General features: G+C 38.0%; 1 protein-coding gene and 1 non-coding gene across 3 annotated transcripts in view; both read right to left on the bottom strand.

Annotated features, from left to right (window-relative positions):
* The window catches only part of MYRIP (myosin VIIA and Rab interacting protein), a 450013-nt gene that overhangs the window by 282437 nt on the left and 148146 nt on the right, over positions 1-19430 (bottom strand). The gene's annotated exons all lie outside the window — the stretch shown is intronic.
* LOC115934070 (U4 spliceosomal RNA) lies at positions 5542-5683 on the bottom strand. The gene has a single exon (XR_004069923.1). It is a non-coding gene; the product is annotated as a U4 spliceosomal RNA (small nuclear RNA).

The following is a 19430-nucleotide window of genomic DNA, read 5'->3' as shown; positions in this document are numbered from 1 at the left end:
CCATTGCTTGTTTTTCTCAGGTTTGTCAAAGATCAGATGGTTGCAGCTTTGTGGCATTATTTTTGAGGGCTCCGTTCTGTTCCATTAGTCTATATCTCTGTTTTGGTACCAGTACCATGCTGTTTTGGTTACTCTAGCCTTGTAGTATAGTTTGAAGTCAGGTAGCATGATGCCTCCAGCTTTGTTCTTTTGGCTTAGGATTGACTTGGCGATGCGGGCTCTTTTTTGGTTCCATATGAACTTTAAAGTAGTTTTCTTCCAATTCTGTGAAGAAAGTCATTGGTAGCTCGATAGGGATGGCATTGAATCGATAAATTACCTTGGGCAGTATGGCCATTTTCGCGATATTGATTCTTCCTACCCATGAGCATGGAATGTTCTTCCATTTGTTTGTATACTCTTTTGTTTCCGTGAGCAGTGGTTTGTAGTTCTCCTTGAAGAGGTCCTTCACATCCCTTGTAAGTTGGATTCCTAGGTATTTGATTCTCTTTGAAGCAATTGTGAATGGGAGTTCACTCATGATTTGGCTCTCTGTTTGTCTGTTATTGGTGTATAAGAATGCTTGTGATTTTTGCACATTGATTTTGTATCCTGAGACTTTGCTGAAGTTGCCTATCAGCTTAAGGAGATTTTGGGCTGAGACGATGGGGTTTTCTAGATATACAATCATGTCATCTGCAAACAGGGACAATTTGACTTCCTCTTTTTCCTAACTGAATACCCTTTATTTCCTTCTCCTGCCTGATTGCCCTGGCCAGAACTTCCAACACTATGTTGAATTGGAGTGGTGGGAGAGGGCATCCCTGTCTTGTGCCAGTTTTCTAAGGGAATGCTTCCAGTTTTTGCCCATTCAGTATGATATTGACTGTGGGTTTGTCATAGATAGCTCTTATTGAGATACGTTCCATCAATACCTAATTTATTGAGAGTTTTTAGCATGAAGCGTTGTTGAATGTTTTCGAAGGCCTTTTCTGCATCTATTGAGATAATCATGTGGTTTTTGTCATTGGTTCTGTTTATATGCTGGATTATGTTTATTCATTTGTGTATGTTGAACCAGCCTTGCATCCCAGGGATGAAGCCCACTTGATCATGGTGGAAAAGTTTCTTGATGTGCTGCTGGATTCGGTTTGCCAGTATTTTATTGAGGATTTTTGCATCGATGTTCATCAGGGATATTTGTCTAAAATTCTTTTTTTGGTGTGTCTCTGACAGGCTTTGGTATCAGGATGATGCTGGCCTCATAAAATGAGTTAGGGAGGATTCCGTCTTTTTCTATTGATTGGAATAGTTTCAGAAGGAATGGTGCTAGCTCCTCCTTGTACCTCTGGTAGAATTTGGCTGTGAATCCATCTGGTCCTGGACTTCTTTTGGTTGGTAAGCTATTAATTATTGCCTGAATTTCAGAGCCTGTTATTGGTCTATTCAGAGATTCGACTTCCTCCTGGTTTAGTCTTAGGAGGGTGTATGTGTCCAGGAATTTATCCATTTCTTCTAGATTTTCTAGTTTATTTGCGTAGAGGTGTTTATAGTATTCTCTGATGGTAGTTTGTATTTCTGTGGGATCAGTGGTGATATCCCCTTTATCATTTTTTATTGTGTCTATTTGATTCTTATCTTTTTTCTTCTTTATTAGTGTTGCTAGCAGTCTATCAATTTTGTTGATCTTTTCAAAATACAAGCTCCTGGATTCATTGATTTTTTGAAGGGTTTTTTGTGTCTCTATTTCCTTCAGTTCTGCTCTGATTTTAGTTATTTCTTGCCTTCTGCTAGCTTTTGAATGTGTTTGCTCTTGCTTCTCTAGTTCTTTTAATTGTGATGTTACGGTGTCAATTTTAGATCTTTCATGCTTTCTCTTGTGGGCATTTAGTGCTATAAATTTCCCTCTACACACTGCTTTGAATGTGTCCCAGAGATTCTGGTGTGTTGTGTCTTTGTTCTCATTGGTTTCAAAGAACATCTTTATTTCTGCCTTCATTTCATTATGTACCCAGTAGTTATTCAGGAGCAGGTTGTTCAGTTTCCATGTAGTTGGGCGGTTTTGAGTGAGTTTCTTAATCCTGAGTTCTGGTTTGATTGCACTGTGGTCTGAGAGACAGTTTGTTATAATTTCTATTCTTTTACATTTGCTGAGGAGAGCTTTACTTCCAACTATGTGGTCAATTTTGGAATAAGTGCGGTGTGGTGCTGAGAAGAACATATATTCTGTTGTTTTGGGGTGGAGAGTTCTGTAGATGTCTACTAGGTCCGCTTGGTGCAGAGCTGAGTTCAGCTCCTGGATATCTTTGTTAACTTTCTGTCTCGTTGATCTGTCTAATGTTGACAGTGGGGTGTTAAAGTCTCCCATTATTATTGTGTGGGAGTCTAAGTCTCTTTGTAGGTCTCTAAGGACTTGCTTTATGAATCTGGGTGCTCCTGTATTGGGTGCATATATATTTAGGATAGTTAGCTCTTCTTGTGGAATTGATCCCTTTACCATTATGTAATGGCCTTGTCTCTTTTGATCTTTGTTGGTTTAAAGTCTGTTTTATCAGAGACTAGGATTACAACCCCTGTCTTTTTTTGTTTTCCATTTGCTTGGTAGATCTTCCTCCATCCCTTTATTTTGAAACTATGTGTGTCTCTGCACATGAGATAGGTTTCCTGAATACAGCACACTGATGGGTCTTGACTATTTATCCAATTTGCCAGTCTGTGTCTTTTAATTGGGGCATTTAGCCCAATCATTTCTAATATTTATGAATATTCCCTCCAGATCTTTTAAAAATCAACATGAACACACATATGTACATTCTCTATTTATTTAGCAAATTAGTCTTACTACACATGCATTTTATTATTTCTACTTCCAAAACACAAAGACAGTATGATAAAGAGTCACATTACTCATCAGTTCCACCAAGAGATAAAATCAAGACTTGCAGGGCATGGACTATTTTTTGGTCCAAAGAAGAAGCCCGTCAATGTACTCTAGCTTCACTGCCACTATGGAAAGAAGGACCAATTCTCTCATTTTAGAAGAAAAAAATTGAAAGGGGGAATAAAAACAAATGGCAGGTGAGTGCAACACCTGTTTCTATTTCCCAGTCCATCTGTGTGAGCTTCCCATGTGTTACCATTTTAATCTGCTGAAGCATAATCAGAACATGTCCCTATGTCAAAAAATACTGAAAGTGAATATTCAAATACAAAATGTCAAAATAACAGAAATAGGATTGGGGTTTGATACGTTTTTAGACTAAATTTATTTCCTTATTTTGTGCAGCATAATCTGTAGTCTTAAAAAGCAATATTTATTATTTTTAAAAGTAAATTTAGAATCATAACAAAGTTTAGTTCCACGTTAAAATTATTTCATGTCACTGATACTTTAAAATCCTATCCCTCTGCTGATATGGTGCTATTTTCACCCAATAACAAAGTTAAATTAATATGCAAATAATTGCATGCTGGGAAAGACAGAGGTACTAATAATAATCACATTGTCAGTGCACTCTGAATAAGAACTAAACTACCAAAAATTACTACCTCAGAGAAGAAACCAGTGTTGTTAATAATTATTCCCATTGAAAGAGAAAATTCCAGGGTGAATATCTGTATTTATTCCAGATTGTCTTTGTGAGTCATTAAATCTTGCTCATGTGAATATAAGATATTATAAAAAGTAATTGAAGTTTAACATGTTGCCAACATTTTGTAGCTAATAGTCATGGAAATACAGATACCGCATACTGTGTTTTAAGGTGATTAATGCTTAGGAATAGCAAAGAACCATAAGTGTCAATTATATTTTTACTGGCATTTTATTGCTCAGGAAGGTTGTAAATGCCAATTTTGCTTTATTCTAGGAAGTAGAAATAGTACATATATTAGAATTCCTTAACTGGATTTATGGTCAACAGATGGCACATGACTCATTCATAGGTATAATATGATAAACTGTAGCAAAACCTCCAACCTGGTTTTATTCACAGCTGGGAGTCTCATCCACGAAGACAGAACAGAGTGCTTGTCATAAGGAATAAATAAGAATTTAATTCAAAATCATCTAAAGATTAGAGCATTAGACTCAAATTTAATTATGTGACCAAGGCTGAATAATGAGGTGATTTCTTGGTGATCTCTAAGGAGTCCTGTTCCCAATTAGCACATGGTCAGCTTATGCCAAATCAGTGTGCTATTGCTAGTGTTCCCAGGACCTTGAAGGTACAGATTTCTTTTGTGCAAGGACAACAGATAGCTTTTGAACCCTCTCCAAGATGAATTTTTAAAATGCTTCCATCTGGTTTTCTATTTGATTTATGATCTAAATTGTACTTATAAGTAAAGCACAGTAATCTAGACTATCAATATATACACTATCTATTATCTATACTATTGTAACTGTGAGAGGTCATAATATGCCACCCCCAATACACCTTTTTGACAGGAGGATTGTTGAGCTGAAGGCAAGAAAGAAGCAGATACCTGAGAGCTCTCTGCCCTCCCTCTATTTGCCTAAAATCAGGACATAAATTTACAAAAACATAATATATCCCATCTCCCTTTTCTACCAAGAAGAACAAAAGCTAACCAATGAAAACAACTTTAGACCCTTATGGACCTGGAGATGGCACCAGAGGAATCTACATTAACAAGCTTTACTCACTAGCCTTTATTTGCCTTCCCACAAGTTGCTGCCGCTGGAGACTCAAAGTCCTTTGTTTTGTCACTTCTCTAAAAATTTGCTGTTCTTTTTGAAGATGTTATATAAAGTGCAATTCAGAGTCACCTCTTTGATAATTACTCCTTCTCTAGGTATCTCCCACGTATGTATGAAATATACGTGTTAACAAAACTTCTGTTTTTCCCTTGTTAATCTGCTTTTTCGTTGTTGTTGCTGTTGTTACAAATGTCTGTTTCAACTAAGAACATATGAGGGTTAAGCAAAAAATTACTTTTTTCCCTACATATCTATAAATCCTCCCTTATAATCCTAAATACTATAGAGAAAAGAAATTACACATGTAGACACAATTACTACTCACAATGTTATTATCCACCTAATACAGTTTTTATGGAATCACACTGTAGTAATTATGAAGTCAAACAATGTGCATTAGTCACAATTTCTCCCCACTGATCTCAAATATTTTGGCCATTTTCTGTCATTAAATTCTCTACCATGAGTTAGGTTGGAGGGAAATGGAATTCAAACTGGGGTAGTTTACTAATTTTGTTTTTATCTCTGGCAAATAAGTGGGGAAAAGTAGAAATGTATGATCACTAAGAGCATCGAAAGGAGATGGGGGGCTTTGTCTTATTATCAGAGTTTAGGTTAACACACACACACACACACACACACACACACACATATGTAAGATGCTACAGTTATTCTAACACAGTTCAAAATGCTTCTTCAATCTCTTATCTATTTCCCTGTTATGAAATGAACTTTGTATCTATTTTATGAATTAGTTGAGGTAACAGCAGTTGTGACAATTATAATAACAGTAGCAGTTATTATATTGAATGCTATCTATTGTATTTTTTTTAATTTAGTCTCTGTGGAGACTATCAAAAACTGCAAATGCCAACTATATTTAAAGTCATCACAGCAGGGTACTGGGAAAAGTGTTCAATCAGCAATAATTGTGCTTCAGATAAACCTCATTGGCTACAACAATTGCCACTGTGTGAAGCTCCATCTATTGTTAAGAGTAACGAACACACACAAACTAGAAAACCTAGAAGAGACAGATGAATTACTGGACACACTCTCCCAAGACTGAGCCAGGAAGAAACTGATTCCCTGAACAGACTAACAACAAGCTCCAAAATTGGATCAGTAATAAACAGCCTACCAACCAAAAAAAGCCTGGGACCTGATAGATTCTCAGCCAAATCCTACCAGATGTACAAAGAAGACTTGGTACCATTCCTACAGAAACCATTCCAAAAAATTGAGGAGGGACTCTTCCCAAACTCATTCTATTAGGCCAGTATCATCTTGATACCAAGGCCTGACAGAGACACAACGAAAAAGGAAAACTTCAGGCCAATATCTTTGTTGAATATTGATGCAAAAATCCTCAACAAAATACTTGCAAACAGAATCCAGCAGCACAACAAAAAGCTAATCCACGATGATCAAGTAGGCTTCATCCCCAAGATGCAAGGTTGATTCAACATATGCACATCATTACATGTGATTCATCACATAAACAGAACTAAGGATAAAAACCACATGATTATCTCAATAGACACAGAAAAGGCTTTCAATAGAATTCAATACCCCTTCATATTAAAAACTCTCAATGAACTACTTATTGAAGGAACATACCTCAAAATAGTAAGAACCGTCTATGACAAACCCACAGCCAACATTATACTGAATGAGCAAAAGCTGGAAACATTTCCCTTGAAAACTAGCACATGACAAGGATGCCCTCTCTCACCACTCATATTCAAAACAGTATTGGAAGTCGTAGTCAGGGCAATCAAGCAATAGAAAGAAATAAAGGGGATCCAAATAGGAAAAGAGGAGGTCAAACTATATGTTTGCAGACAACATGATTCTATATCTAGAAAATCCCAGTCTCGGCCCCAAAACTCCTCCAGCCAATAAACAACTTCAGCAAAGTTGCGGGATACAAAATCAATGTACAAAAATCACTAGCATTTCTATACACCAACAATAGCCAAACTGAGTGCCAAATCAAAAAGGCAAGCCCATTCACAATTGCCACACAAAGAATAAAATACCTAGGAACACAGCTAACCAGGGAGGTGAAAGATCTCTACAATGAGAATTATAAAACACTTCTCAAAGAAGTCAGAGAAGATGGAAACAAATGGAAAAACATTCCATGCTCATGGATAGGAAAAATCAATATCATTGATATGGTCATACTGCCCAAAGCAATTTACAGATTCAATGCTATTCCTATCAAACTACCAATGACATTCTTCGCAGAACTAGAAAACAACTATTTTAAAATTCATATGGAACCAAAAAAAGAGCCTGAATAGCCAGGGCAATCCTAAGCAAAATGAACAAAGCTGGAGGTATCATGTTACTTGACTTCAAACTATACTACAAGGCTTTGGTAACCAAAGCAGCATGGTACTGGTACAAAAACAGGTACATAGAACAATGAAACAACAGGGAGCCCAGAAATAAGTCTGTACACCTATGACCATCTGATCTTCAAGAAAACTGACAAAAATAAGCAATGGGGAAAAGACTCTCTATTCAATAAATGGTGCTGGGATAACTGGCTAGCCACATGCAGAAGATTGAAGCTGGACCCCCTCCTTATGCCATATACAAAAATCAACTCAAGATGGATTAAAGACTTAAATGTGGCCAGACGTGGTGGCTCACACCTGTATTCCCAGCACTTTGGGAGGCCAAGGCAGGCGGATCACTTGAGGTCAGGAGTTTGAGACCAGCCTGGCCAACACAGCAAAACCCCATCTCTTAAAAATTAGTCTGGTGTGGGCCGGGCACGGTGGCTCACGCCTGTAATCCCAGCACTTTGGGAGGCCGAGGTGGGAGGATCACGAGGTCAGGAGATCGAGACCACGGTGAAACCCCATCTCTACTAAAAATACAAAAAATTAGCCGGGCGCAGTGGCGGGCGCCTGTAGTCCCAGCTACTCGGGAGGCTGAGGCAGGAGAATGGCGTGAACCCGGGAGGCGGAGCTTGCAGTGAGCCGAGATTGCACCACTGCACTCCAGCCTGGGCGACAAGAGCGAGACTCCGTCTCAAAAAAAAAAAAAAAATTAGTCTGGTGTGGTGGCACGTGCCTGTAGTCCCAGCTACTTGGGAGGCTGAGGCATGCCCAGGAGGTGGAGGTTGCAGTGAGCCGAGATTGTGCCACTATATCTCAAAAAAAAAAAAAAAAGTTAAATGTGAAACCCAAAACTATAAAAACCCTGAAAGACAACCTAGGCAATACCATCCTGGACATAGGAATGGGCAAAGATTTCATGGCAAAGACACCAAAAGAAATTGCAGCAGAAGCAAAAATCAAGTGTGAGCTAATTAAACTTAAGAGCTTCTGCACAGCAAAAGCAACTATCAGCAGAGTAGACAACCTACAGAATGGGAAAAAATTTACAAACTATGCATCTGACAGAGGTCTAATATCCAGAATATATAAAAAACGTAAACAAATTTACAAGAGAAAAACAACCCCATTAAAAAGTGGGCAGAGGACATGAAAAGACACCTTTCAAAAGAAGACATAACGTGTGGCCAACAAGCATATGATAAAAAGCTCACTATCACTGATCATTAGAGAAATGCAAATAAAAACCGCAATGAGATACCATCTCATGCCAATCAGAATGGTTATTATTAAAAAGTCAAAAAATAACAGATGCTGGCAAGGTTGCAGGGAAATGGGAACACTTATACACTGTTAGTGGGAGTGTAAATTAGCTCAACCATTGTGGAAAGCAGTATGTTAATACCTCAAAGAGCTAAAAGCAGAACTACCATTCAACCCAGCAATCTCATTACTGGGTATATACTCAGAGGAATATAAATCATCTACCATAAAGACATACATGCAAATATTTATTGCAGCATTATTCACAATAGCAAAGACTTCAATCAACCTAAATGCCCATCAATGACAGACTGGATAAAGAAAATATGGTACATATGTACCATGAAATAATATGCAGCCCTAAAAATGAATAAGATCTTTTCTTTTGCATGGATGGAGCTGGAGGCCATTATCTTTAGCAAACTAATCCAAGAACAGAAAACCAAATACCACATGTTCTGACTTATGAATGGGTGCTAAGTGATAAGAACTTATGAATACAAAGAAGGAAACAACAGACACTGGGGTCTACTTGAGCAGGGAGGATGAGCAGAGGGAGAAGAGCAGAAAGATAACTAGTGGGTACTGGGCTTAATACCTGCATGATGATATAATCTCTACAACAAACTCCCATGACAAACTTTCACATATATGCCAAACCTAAAATAAAAGTTTAAAAAAAGGGTAATTTACATTTACATATACTGTCTGCCCCTAAATAACCCTGCCAGATAACTATGATTACATTATTTTAAGGTGAGAAAACTGAGGCTCAGAGAAATGACATAGCTTGTTCAGGTTCACATGCTTGGAGCTGCTGTATAATGTGAGTGAAGGGCATTCTATCTCCTGTGTGCCCTTCTGGGTCCACTCTCCATTGTGCCCTCAGGTGGCTAATTTCAAGGGATCACGTTGGTGGGCCCTTGGCCCTCTGATATTTGGTGGGTTCAGCCATTTGGAAACCCTGGCAGGTGACTAGAGGGAGAGAGTGAGGTGGATTTTCACAATCAGGGTACTGTATTTCTTCTCCCTTGGTTCCATCTCCAGAGGACTAATGACATTGCTTCAGCAAAGGCCACGGCACCTATGAGGGCAACTCTCAGTCCTTGGCATTCTCTTTATGCTTTCAGTAATCTCTCCGTTCCCTACCCACCCCCTGCCCCCGACTGAGGATAATAATGGCTACAGGGTACTACACTATCATTTCAGGTTTCTCTAGAGCTGGCTCACACCTTTTTAAACAAAACTTTTGGTTTACCCCTCCACACCTTATCCTAATTTGGGTGTACTATTTCCTGCTGGAACACTAATATCTATGCTATTCACTATGACATGATCTGAGGATATATAATCTGTGCCTTTAAGAAACTATTATTCTTGAAGTTGGAGCAGAAGCAAGAAAACATAGTGGTCATTCAGAGTTTTCAAATGCGTATTATCTGTAACCTGTTTTCTGGTAACCATTGGAGAACCTCTCCTTTAATATCTTCAGTATTCTTGGTAAAACTCAGGGTGCCCTCCCTTGCCTTCCAAAGCTTCTGGGCTTAGGCCTGGCTGTTTTTGATAATTATTTGGCAATAGATACACTCTAAACAGCCAAGGAAATCCCTCTACTTATTGGACAGAGCCCTTCAGAAAGCCTAGTTCTGAGAGGCAAGAGAGAAGACAGAACAGGCTGGGGTGTACTTACCTCGAGATCTTGGAGTAGCCACCTGTCTGCCTTAGCTACAGGGACAGAAGCTCAGGGGCAGCCACCCACATCATTTTGCTAATGGCCTTTCCTGGCCCAAGATTATAAGGACTTAAACATTCACTTTCACAATGTGTATTTCATTGCAACCACAAAAGGAACAACTAGTTTCAACTGATATCAAACATATACAATTATGCAGAAATGTATATTATTTTGCTAAATTTGAAATATTTTTTATTTAAATTTTGTGATTGTCAATTTTATGTGTGAACCTGGCTAGGCTACACTCCCCAGGTATTTGTTAATCTAGGTGTAGCTGTGAAGGTATTTTGTGGGTGTGATTAAAACTCATAATCAGTTGATTTTAAGTAAGAGGACTTAATCCTAGATAATCCCAACAAGCCTGATTAAGTCAGTGGAAGTTCATGCCTGAGGGTTCCAGCCTGCCCTTCCTGATGACCTGACTCATGGATTATGGTCAAGCCTAGTCAGTCCCCAAAATTACATAAGCCAATTCCTTGCAATAAATCTCCTAATATATATCTCCTACAGGTTCTCTATCTGACCCTGACCAATAAAAATATCTACTAGGAAGATCAAAGAGTTGAGATTTTAAATATATTCTTAATTGCTATTAATTAAGTAAAAAAATAAAGCTGTACTGACTCAGGTGTGGAAATGACACAGCAAATCATTAAATAGCTCCAAATAGGGAGAATGTAGAGTTTAAATGGAGAAAAATCACACTTAGTTCTATAAAATGCTTTATTTTTTCTTTCAATGCAATTCAGAGTTACATGGCTACCAGAAAATGGTCTTAAGGAATGTATATAAAATCATCCAAATCAGTACACTTGGAGGCTTTGGGGATCTACAGATATGTACATAAAGAAGGTAAAATCCAATTGGGTCACAATACTAATCAGTTTAATATGTAACATGTTCACAAATGCACTGTATGCATTTGTGAAAATTTATGGAAAGACATGGAGAAAAAATTATAAAGAATTATTACTGCTCTATACTTGTACATTAAATACTTTATCAAACTATTACTTAATGCCTGTATAGGGATAATTTTAACTCTGCTGCACCATCCAGGTAACGGGTTATTTCAAAATCCAAATCTGGGGTCTTCCAGTGGATTTCTAGTTTCCTTTCAAAACTAGAAAATGTCTGTATCAAAATGACCCAATATATTTATACTTCCAATGATTCTCCAAGCAGTTATAATGATCAGATGAATACACATATTAAATGAAGATTATAAGAAAAGTTTTAAGCATCTTCAAAAATTGTCATGGCCCATAAAAATGACTATGAAATTCTACTGCAGTATGCTTCAAAGCAGTATATAATTCCAAGTTCTTCTTCAAAGGTTCATGACAATTTTGTGAAAGGCCAAAAGCTCTTCTAAATAATGTTTTACTTGCAGCCTGACCCTGAAGCAAGGATTTTATAAACAGCACTGCAGCCAGGCCTCAGAGTGATTCTGCAATGAGTTTAACATTGAAACAAGACTTTGCCATGGACAAAAATCAACCTTTACCCAATTTTGAAAGGGAAGAATTAAGACCTTGGATAGGTGTTAAGAATTTATCTATACTAACCTAATAACTCATAGAGAAGGCTCTTAGAGAGCAGAGAAGTGATTTCTTCTCACGTTCAGGCTCTAATAACAAACACAATTGTGAGGAGCCCCATGCTGCCACCTCTTTATCAGTGGTCCATTGCACAACATCTTATTGTCTCTTGGTTTGAAACTCATGCCAGCAACTTCTTACCTGCTATATTATCATGTATACCATTTAAAACTCTTCATAGTGCTTAAAATACTTTGGAAGTAGTAGAAAGCAAAGTTTTTTTTCTGAATTGAAACAAAATAGAATCCAAGTCGCTCATAATGGTAATTAAGGGCTAAAAATTAAAGAAAAGAAAGATAAAGAAGATGAAAATAAATATTTTCCCATTTTAAATGCATCAGGTGATATTCTTGGGTGAACTGTCAGGCACTAAAATAAGAAAGGAATTTAAATGTACAGCTGAAAAAGAAATCTAAAATATTAAGTCACTCAGCACCACATACTGCCCCAGATAGTATACAGAAAATAGAAGACAGTGAACTATTTTAATACTGAGTTTTAAAATTAAGAATAAAAATGTAATTGGCTAGACACAATCCTTCCGGGCTATTCTCAATCTTAAATGTAAACTTAGCTGATCTTTGCAAATGCAGATTTCTAACATATAATATGAATATGTCACTATACTAGTAAAATAAGCTGCAAACAATGAGCAAATGAGAGAAATCACATGAAAAATATTGCTTTTACTTCTAAGACAGATATATGATTATTAGAAATATAAATATACACATGTTCACATATATAGATAAATTTTCAACTTTGGACATGTAGAATATCAACTTTCTGGCATCTTTAACTCAAGTACTAAGCTTTATGTTTTTACTGTGATCATAGTATTATGTTTAAATAGCAACATACAAGATAGTGCTTAAGAAGCAGGGGGTCATCCCTGCATTTGCATATGAATTCACAAGTTCCAAACAAAGTCACCTATTTCATTCATCTCTGCATCAATAGCATCTTGCACACTGTAGGACATGCAATATAACAGGGATGAAGTAGTAAGTGAATGAATGCATTCATGTATGCATGAATAAATGAGATGATGGATGGATGGATGAGAAAAAAGAGATTAGATAGGCTTAACTGACAACAAAGTGAGTTATCCTCACTTATATATCAGTCTTGATGAATTGTTCATAGCTCATTTCTCACATCATCAAATATTCCCCCAACAGGGAGAAGAAACAGCAACTGACTTTGCCGGCTGCTCACTCACATCATCTCATTTAATCTGCACAGCTGCCAAATCAGGTAAGCATTGCCCATTTTACAGAAAACAAGACCATATACCCTGGTACTGGGTCACCCGGAAAGTGCTGATACCGGATCCAAATCCAGACCCTTTGTAATCCAAAGTATGTGCCTTTTCTGTTTACGTTTCTATAACATCTAGATGATATGAGCCCCTTCTCGTACATGAGCTTACTGAATTATTTGCACATAATTTTATTTACTGTTGCTTTGTCTTATGTGTATGTTCTCTCATAATACCGATGTATGAGAACTTGAAAATATAAAACTAAATTGAAAACATCAATCATCTATAATTCTACCGCTCTATAACACAGAAACTGTTTGCAAGTCAAGTGAATCTTGGCTTCCAAATCCAGCATCTTGGCCAAGAATGGGCTGGCAGATTTTCTTTCACATTCCTACACAGTGATTCTAAGTCACAGCCCACACTCAGTAACTTAGGGCTGTAAAACATGAGGCCCTGATTCTCTAAGACCTAGGGGTGCCTTTACATGCTCATTCAAGGATTGAAAAGCCCTGGGTGGGAGGACACTCTGGGCTAATGCTTTGTGAAGAAGTAACTGCACTACAGCCCTTGAATCTCTTCATTTTGCAATGCAATTTAGGCCCTTCTCAGAGGAAACATGTATCTCTGGACAAGCAAAGAAGCACCATTTCACCCAGAGATAATTTTCACATGAGAATGAACTTTATAGGTCCTCAATTCCCATCCCTTCATTGAAAAAGTAAAAAAAAAAAAAAACTAGCCCAGAGACCATGTAGCCATTAGTGCTTTGGGGTCCTTATCCATCTCCAAATTATTTCCCAGCAGACTGACAGGGAATTTAATTCCTCCTAATAGTCACTCAGTTCCTTAAACAATGAAGATGCAGAGTTACAATAACAACAGGTCAGGGGTTTAGACACAATAACCACTGACACTTACTGAGGGATTACCATGTGTCAGGTGATGCCTAAATTTTTATGTGCATAATTTTACTTGACCTTCATAACAATCTGGAGACAGGTGGTATTATTATAACCATCCTATAGATGGGCAAACAGGCTCTGAGAAGTTAAGCCACTTGTTCAAGGTCATACAGCTAAAAAATGGCTAATCTCCAGTTTGAATCCAGATGAATTAATTAGACATCAAGAGTGTCGATTACCATGCTATACTATTCTGCTCTTAACTGGCCTTATAAAGTCTTTTAAGAGAGTCCATTCGTCTTTTGTTCATGAAACAGGATCATATAGGGATAATTTTAACCCTGCTGCACCATCCAGGTAACCTGCCACCTAATGCCCTTATTCCCTGGGCCTACCTGAAATGCTTGCATTTAATTCCCTTTAATCTCCTACTTGTTGACTTAAAGGTCCTAATGCAAGACATGTGGCTGGCTGATGCTATAATGAGAAGCAGATATCTCACAATAAAATAGGAAAATGTATCTTGTTGAGGGAGCTAATTTCAAGAGTAGAAATAATGCAATAGGACTAAAAGATGCAGTTTTGTGGTCTTCTGACATTAGATATCTCGACTAGTAACGGGTTATTTCAAAATCCAAATCTGGGGTCTTCCAGAGAGCAAGGTCAGGAAGTAAGGCCAGTGTGGTTGATTTTGTCCTTCAAACCCAGTGCCTTACTCTCGGGCCTCAACAATCCAGACTCAACATGTTCCTTTCCTGGTTGAACTCCCAGAACATGAAAGGAAAATGGGACTCGCAAATCGTGGGAACTGCAAGTGATTCAGTTTAGAGTAACATGAGTTGATCTCTTCTTGTTTCTCCACTTTTATTTCCTTTGGCCTTATCTATTCTAGCAGAACTGTGGTTACATCAGTAAGCCACTTCAAATCCTTTCTGAAGTAAGACAGAAGTATAAATGAATAAAATAATTATCAGGGAAATGCGTGTGGATCTCTTTGCTCTCTGGGTCTGCTGCTACCATTTCCCTTCCACCTGTAAGCACCATTCTGGCTTCTTCTGCAAAAAACTCAAGGAAAATTGCCTGAAAAACAACATGTGTGGGAAATACGGTCCTTGACTTTAACCCTGAACATAATGTTCTAAGACATTTTTTAAAACTAGATTTCCTTCCAGAATTCAACTTGCACCAGTCTGCCAAATAAACATTTTGGATTCAAACAGTAGTTAGGGAAATGCTTGTATCTTAGATTTGAATGAGAAGAGGAAACTGCTGTGGTTGAGAGATTGCGAAGTGCCATTCCATTTAGCATGACATTAAAAGAGCAGCAACAATCAAAGCTACACTTTTCCTCACCATGAGGTTCCTGTCTGCACAGCACAACACTCATGAGGGGGAGGTATCGATTTTCAGAAGGAAGATCCAGTGTACAACTTGGTCCCCAAGAAATGCAATTGTTTAAAACCAGAACCGACTAAAGTGGCTTATGTAAGCTCACGTTTAAGGAAACATCTGCCTCTGCCTTGATTCCCTCATTAGCAACCTGTTATGGCTAAACTACCACATGGTGATCCAAAATGTCAATTCTTTAAAGTTGTAACTTTGCCAAAAGAAATACGCAACACATATATGTGGCGCCAATAGTGCTGCTTTGATTTATAAGCTAGTCATGCTAGTTTAACTGTAGAAATAGTGCTGTCTTAATATAATATTGTTCCTCTGCAAAGCTGAATCAATTCTTTAGAGTTCTGTTTGGTGAATAAAAAACAAGAGAGCAGGTCAACTTGCTAATGAACTACATTTTCCCCCATGATTAGGGAAAAGAGGGAAGAAGAACAATTATTAGCAAAAAGTTTACTGCATGCTATTATTAAACTTTGCCTCCCTAAGTAAAATTAAACAATTGTTTTGTTAATAGGACTCATGTGTTTTTTACAAGAAAGTCTCAGGGATAAATGTTCAGTGAGAATTGATTCCCACTTTGGATATGATGGGCTTTGGGGAGGTGCAGGAAAGAATGGGGGAGAGGGAGTGACACTATAAACAGACTGAACTAGGTGCAAGAGATGGGACTAGTGGGTTTCACTGCTTACGTATTTCTAAGAGCCAAACTCACTGGCTTTTATGATGTTCCCTAAGTCAGTGATGGGGACTGGAGGAACAAGTCACTGTCACATCCACTGCTGATCCCACTCATTCCCAGGGATAATGCCAGAACCAAGAGAAAGGCCTTCCTTAAGATTGGGAATGGGAGATGCCTGAGGGCTCAGGAAGCTGATGCCAGTTCCTTCTTTGCTATACACAACAAAGTCTTTTTTCCTACCTGTTTTGTACCTGGTATCACAAGTGCTCAGTTCAGCCTGCTCACATGGGGGGCACTAAGTTGATAAGGAATCACGAACACCATGGTGCTAGACAGGAGCACTGCCATTCAGAAGAAAAACTATTTCGGACATAAATCTGTTGAACTCTGCTCTCGGTTATTCAACATATGTTATACAATATTTAATTATATTGAATTAATACTTAAAACTTTCATTCTTCTATACAATCCACTTGTTTTAGTGTTGCTTTTAATTATAAACTAAGATTCAGTAAGTTTGCTTTTTTTTTTAAAGTATACTTTAAGTTCTAGGGTACATGTGCACAATGTACACGTTTGTTACATATGTATACATGTGTCATGTTGGTGTGCTGCACCCATTAACTCGTCATTTACATTAGGTGTATCTCCTAATGCTATCCCTCCCTGCTCCCCCTACCCCATGACAGGCCCTGATGTGTGATGTTCCCCACCCTGTGTCCAAGTGTTCTCATTGTTCAATTCCCACCTATGAGTGAGAATATGTGGTGTTTGGCTTTCTGTCCTTGCGATAGTTTGCTCAGAATGATGGTTTCCAGCTTCATCCATGTCCCTACAAAGGACAGGAACTCATCCTTTTGTATGGCTGCATAGTATTCCATGGTGTATATGTGCCACATTTTCTTAAATCAGTCTATCATTGATGGACATTTGGGTTGGTTCCAAGTCTTTGCTATTGTGAATAGTGCCAGAATAAACATACGTGTGCATGTGTCTTTACAGCAGCATGATTTATAATCCTTTATGTACCCAGTAATGGGATGGCTGGGTCAAATGGTATTTCTAGTTCTAGATCCCTGAGGAATCGCCACACTGACTTCCACAATGGTTGAGCTAGTTTACAGTCCCACCAGCAGTGTAAAAGTGTTCCTATTTCTCCACATCCTCTCCAGCACCTGTTGTTTCCTGACTTTTTAATGATCACCATTCTAACTGGTGTGAGATGGTATCTCATTGTGGTTTTGATTTGCATTTCTCTGATGGCCAGTGATGATGAGCATTTTTTCATGTGTCTGTTGGCTGCATAAATATCTTCTTTTGAGAAGTGTCTTGTTCATATACTTCACCCACTTTTTGATTTTTTCTTGTAAATTTGTTTAAATTCTTTGTAGATTCTGGATATTAGCCCTTTGTCAGATGGGTAGATGGTAAAAATTTTCTCCCATTCTGTAGGTTGCCTGTTCACTCTGATGGTAGTTTCTTTTGCTGTGCAGAAGCTCTTTAGTTTAATTAGATCCCATTTGTCAATTTTGGCTTTTGTTGCCATTGATTTTGGTGTTTTAGACATGAAGTCCTTGCCCATGCCTATGTCCAGAGTGGTATTGCCTAGGTTTTCTTCTAGGGTTTTTATGGTTTCAGGTCTAACATTTAAGTCTTTAATCCATCTTGAGTTAATTTTTGTATAAGGTATAAAGAAGGGATCCAGTTTCAGCTTTCTACATATGGCTAGCCAGTTTTCCCAGCACCATTTATTAAATAGGGAATCCTTTCCCCATTGCTTGTTTTTGTCAGGTTTGTCAAAGATCGGATGGTTGTAGTTGTGTGGTATTATTTCTGAAGGCTCTGTTGTGTTCCATTGTCTATATCTCTGTTTTAGTACCAGTACCATGCTGTTTTGGTTACTCTAGCCTTGTAGTATAGTTTGAAGTCAGGTAGCATGATGCCTCCAGCTTTGTTCTTTTGGCTTAGGATTGTCTTGGTAATGCGGGCTCTTTTTTGGTTCCGTATGAACTTTAAAGTAATTTTTCCAATTCTGTGAAGAAAGTCATTGGTAGCTTGATGGGGATGGCATTGAATCTATAAATTACCTTGGGCAGTATGGCCATTTTCATGATATTGATTCTTCTTATCCATGAGCATGGAATGTTCTTCCATTTGTTTGTGTCCTCTTTTATTTCGTGGAGCAGTGGTTTGTAGTTCTCCATGAAGAGGTCCTTCACATCCCTTGTAAGTTGCATTCCTAGGTATTTTATTCTCTTTGAAGTAATTGTGAATGGGAGTTCACTCATGATTTGGCTCTGTGTTTGTCTATTATTGGTGTATAGGAATGCTTGTGATTGTTGCACATTGATTTTGTATCCTGAGACTTTGCTGAAGTTGCTTATCAGCTTAAGGAGATTTTGGGCTGAGACAATGGGGTTTTCTAAATATACAATCATGTCATCTGCAAACAGGGACAATTTGACTTCCTCCTTTTCTAACTGAATACCCTTTATTTCTTTCTCCTTCCTGATTGCCCTGGCCAGAACTTCCAACACTATGTTGAACAGGAGTGGTGAGAGAGGGCATCCCTGTCTTGTGCCAGTTTTCAAAGGGAATGCTTCCAGTTTTTTCCCCTTCAGTATCATATTGGCTGTGGGTTTGTCATAAATAGCTCTTATTATTTTGAGATACATCCCATCAATACCGAGTTTATTGAGAGTTTTTAGCATGAAGGGCTGTTGAATTTTTTCGAAGGCCTTTTCTGCATCTATTGAGATAATCATGTGGTTTTTGTCGTTGGTTCGGTTTATATGATGGATTATGTTTATTGATTTGCATATGTTGAACCAGCCTTGCATCCCAGGGATGAAGCCCACTTGATCATGGTAGATAAGCTTTTTGATATGCTGCTGGATTCGGTTTGCCAGTATTTTATTGGGGATTTTTGCATCAATGTTCATCAGGGATATTGGTCTAAAATTCTCTTTTTTGGTGTGTCTCTGCCAGGCTTTGGTATCAGGATGATGCTGGCCTCATAAAATGAGTTAGGGAGGATTCCCTCTTTTTCTATTGTTTGGAATAGTTTCAGAAGGAATGGTACCAGCTTCTCTTTGTACCTCTGGTAGAATTTGGCTGTGAATCCATCTGGTCCTGGACTTTTTTTGGTTGGTAGGCTATTAATTATTGACTCAATTACAGAGCCTGTTATTGGTCTATTCAGGGATTCAACTTCTTCCTGGTTTAGTCTTGGGAGGGTGTATGTGTCCAGGAATTTATCCATTTCTTCTAGATTTTCTAGTTTATTTGTGTAGGGGTGTTTATAGTATTATCTGATGGTAATTTGTATTTCTGTGGGATCGGTGGTGATATCCCCTTTATCATTTTTTATTCCATCTATTTGATTCTTCTCTCTTTTCTTCTTTCTTAGTCTTGCTAGTGGTCTATCAATTTTGTTGATCTTTTCAAAAAACCAGCTCCTGGATTCATTGATTTTTTGAAGGGTTTTTTGTGTCTCTATTTCCTTCAGTTCTGCTCTGATCTTAAG

The sequence above is a fragment of the Gorilla gorilla genome, chromosome 2 (genome assembly GCF_029281585.2).
Source record: "Gorilla gorilla gorilla isolate KB3781 chromosome 2, NHGRI_mGorGor1-v2.1_pri, whole genome shotgun sequence".
Lineage (NCBI taxonomy): Eukaryota > Metazoa > Chordata > Mammalia > Primates > Hominidae > Gorilla > Gorilla gorilla.
The sequence above is the reverse complement of the archived record's forward strand: the minus strand, read 5'-3'. Positions and strand labels throughout refer to the sequence as shown.